The sequence below is a fragment of the Thunnus albacares genome, chromosome 21 (assembly GCF_914725855.1).
Source record: "Thunnus albacares chromosome 21, fThuAlb1.1, whole genome shotgun sequence".
Taxonomy (NCBI): domain Eukaryota; kingdom Metazoa; phylum Chordata; class Actinopteri; order Scombriformes; family Scombridae; genus Thunnus; species Thunnus albacares.
Genome location: NC_058126.1, coordinates 27,587,743 through 27,594,198, shown reverse-complemented (window position 1 = coordinate 27,594,198; position 6,456 = coordinate 27,587,743). Strand labels below are relative to the sequence as shown.

At 40.3% G+C, this 6,456-nt stretch overlaps 1 long non-coding RNA gene across 1 annotated transcript; it reads right to left on the bottom strand.

Moving 5' to 3' along the window:
* Positions 1–1,090: 1,090 nt before the first annotated feature.
* On the bottom strand, positions 1,091–1,749 carry LOC122973030. Its single transcript, XR_006399887.1, has 3 exons — positions 1,710–1,749; positions 1,442–1,631; positions 1,091–1,336 (listed from the first exon to the last, which is right to left on the bottom strand). It is a non-coding gene; the product is annotated as an uncharacterized LOC122973030 (long non-coding RNA).
* Positions 1,750–6,456: the final 4,707 nt, after the last annotated feature.

Genomic DNA, 6,456 nt, shown 5'->3' with positions numbered 1-6,456 from the left:
TTTAACTCCTCTGTTCATTCAGAAAATTTCACTGAGAATGACACTCTCTTTTGCAGGAACATTCAATTAAATTCAATTCAATTCTATGCAATTATATTCTGTTCTATTCCATTTATATAGCGCCAAATCACAACAAGTCATTTCAAGGCACTTTTCACATAGAGCAGGTCTAGACCATACTCTTTAATTTACAGAGAAAAGGACCCATCAATTCCTCCATGAGCAAGTACTTGGCGACAGCAGTAAGGAAAAACTCCCCTTTAACAGGAAGAAACCTCAAGCAGAACCTGGCTCTAGAACCCATCTGCTTTGACTGGTTGGGTTGAGAGAGAGAGAGAGAAGGGGGTGGGGGGATGGGAGATAACAACAGATACATGACTAGCAACAATAAACAGCAGTAACAGCAGGAACATCAGGAGAAGGACCTCCCCACGTCAGCACGGTCCATGGGGTTTCCTGCGGACGAGAAAGCGCAAAGAACTCTGGGAAGAAGTCAAGTTAGTAACATGCATTAATGGTAAATGAATACAGACATATGGAGAAGAGGAGAGAGGAGCTCAGTGCATCAATGGAAGTCTAGGCCTATAGCAGCATAACTAAGGGCTTGTCCAAGGTGAGCTTGGTCAGCCCTAACTATAAGCTTTATCAAAAAGGAAAGTTTTAAGCCCACTCTTAGATGTAGAGAGGGTGTCTGCCCCTGGACTGAATCTTTAAGATGGTTCCACAAGAGAGGAGTCTGATAGCTGAAGGCCCTGCCTCTCATTCTACTTTTGGAGACTGTATCAACCTCCGGTAAGCCTCCATTCTGGGAGCGCAGTATTCTAGTGGAGTAATAGGGTACTATGAGCTCTTTAAGATATAATGGTGCCTGACCATTAAGGGCTTTGTAGGTGAGGAGAAGAATTTTAAATTCAATTCAGAATTTTACTGGAAGCCAATACAACGAAGCTAAGATGGGAGAAATATGCATACTGAATTTGTTTTTTAACAGATACATTTATTTTATAGATATTCCATATTAATATTATTTTTACAATCATGTCTTCATAGAAGCAGTTATTATTAGATGAAAAATACTTGATACGAACCTGATTGAAACCACTTGCTGGGGTCCATTTAGACTCTGTCAGGATGAGCACACTTGGGGAAGAGCGGATCTTCATGTGTGTGGACATTCTGAATGTGGTTATAAGGGACTTTCATTTTGCAACCTTCTCTGGTCCAGACTTAGAGGATGTGGCTGTACAATAAATGTGGTTTTTGATGCAAGGCAACCACTTGCACAACACCACACACTCCTTGTTCTTGGCCAGTTTTACCAACTTTTTGGACAAACCTGACAAAATATAAATTTTGTGAAATATATTTAAAAAATATGCACAACTTTGAATATGCTTAGATCATAAAGTGATAAAATCATACAAAAAATTATAGTAATTACCCTTCTCAAAGTGCCAAACGTCGTAGTATTGGATGACCTTACGCTCCCTCAGAAATTTCTGAACCTGTGTATGGCAGTCAGTCACAATGTAATCCATTCAGATGGATTGCCTCCAGAAGATCTAGGTCTCTTTTGAGTCCTTCTTCTTCCATGTGTGCACTGCCACCAACCTTGTTGCTCTAGTGATTTACTAAATCATATATAAATCAAAAATATTTAAATGTCCACAAATCTTACTGACTTTCTGTCCATGTCAATGGAAGTTTACCTGTACAAGCTGAATGTCAATGTTGTTGCTCTCAAGGTGCAATGCATTCCTGTTTTTCCACATCTCTGAGGACCTTTCCTGAACCCGACGTTCACTCTGGTCAAGAAGGCACAACAACACCACTATTTCCTAAGGTGCCTGAAGACAGTCCACCTGTCACCACAGATCATGGTAAACTTGTAGCACTCTACCATCGAAAGCATATTGTCCAGTTGCATACAAGTGTGGTATAGCAGCTGCTCACTAACCATAGGGGTCTGGACCTCTATCATAAGCGATTTCCTTGAGCTGTGAGGACCTCTCACGCCCCAGTCTTAGACTGTCTGCTGCCATCATCTAGGAGGCTATACAGGAGCCTCTGCTCCCATACTAGTAGGCTAAGGAACAGCTTTTTCCCTTCAGCTATCACCCTGCTGAACTCAGAATTGAACATGTTGATGTCTTATTCTGTATTACACTCATATTATAAATTTGATACAGCAGCCTTCACCTAGAGCTCCTGGTATAGCTTCCTTCCACTTTGATGGGCATTGGCCTTTCAGAAGAGGGTGTCTGAATTCTGATGGTAGATAATCCAACTGGCTTCTATATCTTATGGAACGGTCATTATTTTTAAGCACAGCACTTATTCTTTCATGAGGCAGAACACTGAAAATTTCCCTGTACCTGATTGTGATGTTTGGTGGTGTATCCTTAATCCAATACAACAGAATACATTTATGAGCAATAAGAAGTTTGTCTAGAAGTTGAGGGAGTGTGAGAGTAAGCTTAGAATAAATAGCCCTGGGTTTTTTCTGTTGCTCCAGTATCTACCAATAAATCTACACTCCCAAAAATAGTGAAATTGAGTTCCAAGATCTGTTTTACATTCATTGCAAATGGGAGAGATGAGCGGGGATATTCTGTGAACATTTACAGGAACCATGTAAAGCCTATGCAAGATTTTATATTTTATCTCCACGTCTGTTATGTCCGTTAAAGTGCACTTTAAATGAATCACTTCTATGCTAATTTTCTATCGATATTTTGTTACATAATACTGTCTAATATCTTCATTTAGATGTAAGTGGTGTTCAAATTTTACATGCCAATTCTTTCAAAGTGCATTTTGCACTGTTTGGTAACATAGCCTTATATGTCATCTTGCCTCATCGTAGGCTATCAATTGTGTTTTAATGTCTTTATTAAGGGAAGAAGATGTAATGATAACAGTAGTTAGCTAGACAATACTTGGACAGATCAGTTCCACATTTCATTATAACCCAGGTGCAAATTGACTCAAAACATGTGGGCTTGCGTTGAACAAAGTCACATGGATCACTAAGAGGGCACAAATAATTTAGATTGTATTAGGAAAATGTGGACAACCGTTAAAACATTTAGACAGCAAGTAAAATAAAACTAACACTGCTGTATCATGAAAGTACATAATATTAACAGCAGCGCCAACTGTGGGATTCATGTCTCTAAACACACGTTCATCACATGTTTCAGATGTTTTTATAACCTTGGTGCCTGAAATTAAAACACATTAAATCTGACATTTGTTAAATTCTGAACTTTTCTTGTACCCAGCCTTCAAGAATTACTGCTATTATCAAAGCAAGACTTGATTAAAAAAAAGTTTCTTTTAATACCTCAAGACAATAAAACTAAAATGACAAAAAAACAAAGCACTCGAGACTTTCTTGAGAAATCAAAATCAAATCAAACTAGTCATATCACACATGCAAACTATTTCAGTTAAGAAAATTTCTGCTGTCAGTCAGCCTGGTGAAGGCAGTTTGTCCAGCTGCTGTCCTCTCAGCTCCCCAGGAGTTGCTGCTGACAGATGGCTGCATCTGTGAATAGAGACACTGAATGGAGAGCTGAGAGGACAGCAGCCAGACAAACTGCCTTCACCAGGCTGACTGACAGCAGAATGAGCTGTCGCAAATTCGTGTTTCTGTCACAAATTTGTATTGTTGCTGGTGTAAATAGTTTTGATGTGAATTCCCAGGCAAGTATTGACAACTGACAACAAAATAAAGTCATTTAGCATCTACATCCTTTGACTTGGGCTGTTATGGCAATTACAATAAAGCTGACAGTTAATATGTCCTCGCCAGCTCCTGCATCGAAAGCTACCAAGGCCCTCACTACAACAACACTGAGCATGGAGTTAGCACCAAAACCAACAAAGAAATATTTTTCTCAGGACATTATGCAGGACCAGCAGGGAGAAATATAAGCCTTACACATTCATCTTGCAGTTTAACTTCATCCATTAAACCTTTTTCCTCTTTGCCTTGGTAGTTATATACCCAAACATGTGTCCAGCAGCACAAAGCTAATATTGGCCAGCTAAACAGACTAGCACTGCTTGGTTAATTTTACTCAATTCGGGAGTAAAAATTCTCCAGGAGGCTTCACTTCACTGCTTTTTAAATAACATTCCTGACATGGTGATAACGTCCAACGGCCCAAAGCATGTTTACCAGACAAACAGTTAAAGTTAGCTTGTCAGTTTCCCATAACTAGAAACAAATTGAAATAACTACTAATAACATCCTTCTTACAGCAGTCATAACTTACGTGGTCAGTCACACACATCAAAACACAAAAGATGAATACAAATGGGCCAGGTGAATGACACATGTAGATGCATGATCTAGAGCATGTGGCCGGTGTTATACTTTTCAATCTTCATTCATTCCATGATCCAGAAAAGCAGCTCCAAGGTCAAAATTCACACTGCTGCAAGTGCAGCAAATCTTCTTGACACACTCATATGATGTACTAGGCACACAGCTAATGTTTACTGCCAATTTGTGTATAATATGGTGGGCAAATGTGTATAATTAGGCACAATTGTGTATATCTTGCAATACCAATTCCCAACTACTGGGGGCACTGTTTGAAGTTCACACATAGACATTCTGGTTTGTAAGGTCCATATTTGTAAGGGTCATAAAAGGCATGGGGAGGGTTATAACAGTCAAATAGCAATATTAATTAATAATACCAGTGAGGCAGTAATCATATATGTATTAATAATGCTTTAAATGATTATTATTCAATAATTATAACAATTTAAATCCCCCAAATTATGAGACCATCAAAAATGGTCTCATAACCCAACTGGTCTTGTAATGCTGGTATGTAAATCTGAAAACTGAAAAACTTGTCTTCGGGTCTGATGACAGACTGTTCCTCCATTACATTCACAGGCCTTCATTGTGGCCTTGTAGCCATTCTGCTATGATACTAGTGGGCCTCATACGCCATGTGCATGAGACAAAGGCAGGCCTGCATGCAGTCACAAAGCCTGATAAGAAAGAAATGCACCAAGTCAAACAAAAGGACTCCAAATAGACTTCAACTCCCATCATGCTCTGCTCAACTCATTTCTAGGTGTGAAATCCGGCAGAGTCAGACTCTCGGCTCCCATTTGATGAGACCTGCCAGAAATGCCTGGGGATTCCCACTTCCCGGCTGTGACGTCACCAAGGGTATAAACACCACGCTCGCCTCTTGAAAAACACTTCTCAGCTGCTCTCCAGCTAACATAAGGAAGTATGACTGTTACTAGGCACACTAGAAGACCGCTGTGCAATCCAGCACTCTTCTGCCTTTCCTGCAGAGGAGGGCGAAGGATAACTCGTCTTTAACTGAGTCGACTCTGCTGTTTCTCAGCAACTTCACCAAGGATCAGCTGCCAAACAGAGTGTGAGGACAGCCCCATCAGCATCTGAGCCTGAGGAACTGAGCTGGACCTGAAAGATGTACTAAAACACACCCTACTCACTTCCTTTAGAGACACAAGTAAGAGGCTTAACTCCGGGCAGAGTTAGGATATCCAAGTGTTTGTTGTGATGTTAACGGACAGTGAGTCTTTGCTGCTGATAATACTGAAGGTATTATTACTATTTGCTGCTTTGGTTGTGTTTATCACACTAAACTGGTTTGTGTTTGGATTGTTTTGTGTTAGCTCGACATCATGAGTGAGACCATGGGTTGCACTTTATTTGTTGAAATCAGACCACAGCCAGTGAATAACAGCATTCACACGCCATATTTCTGTGAAAATAAAAGCAAGCACCACTCTCTCCTCACGATCGCTGAGATCTTTTGTTCTTTGGTGTTTTCACCCTCTCTTCTCTACTAACCTCACTTGCATGTACACACACAAACATTTAGACTTTCACAAGCTACTCTCACATGTTGCCAAACAGAGACACTCAGCTTTGTCTGACACCATTGTAGTGATCAGAGGCATGTGTTGGTTGACTGGTGGTCGCCGTTAAATCACAGCCTCTGTTCAAATCTCACAGTCACATCCGCCATCTGGATCCTTGGTTATTGATCCCTGACCTCAGGGTGATGCCCCGTTATTATTAATTCACAGTAATAATGTTTAATAATTGTTGATTTTTAATAATTGATTATTATCTCCAATAATTATTAATTATTGCCAATAACTAAACCTGCTCCTATTGAGTCCCAAAAATACAGTGGGGGATGCTCAGGATGTTACAGGTGCCTGCCAGTCATTTGCTCAGCCCAGAAAAAGAGACACCACAGTCCACCATGCACCAGCTATAGTGTGAAGTGGGGCAGGACTTAGTGATGGATAGCAAAGCCCAGCTGAGCATATTGCTCCCTCAATAAAAGCTGCCCTGCAATCCACATGTAGCTAAGGATGTATTTTCTCTTTGTTGCTCCCTCCTCCCTCTTCACTCCACCATCATTTTTAAGAGTGAAAACT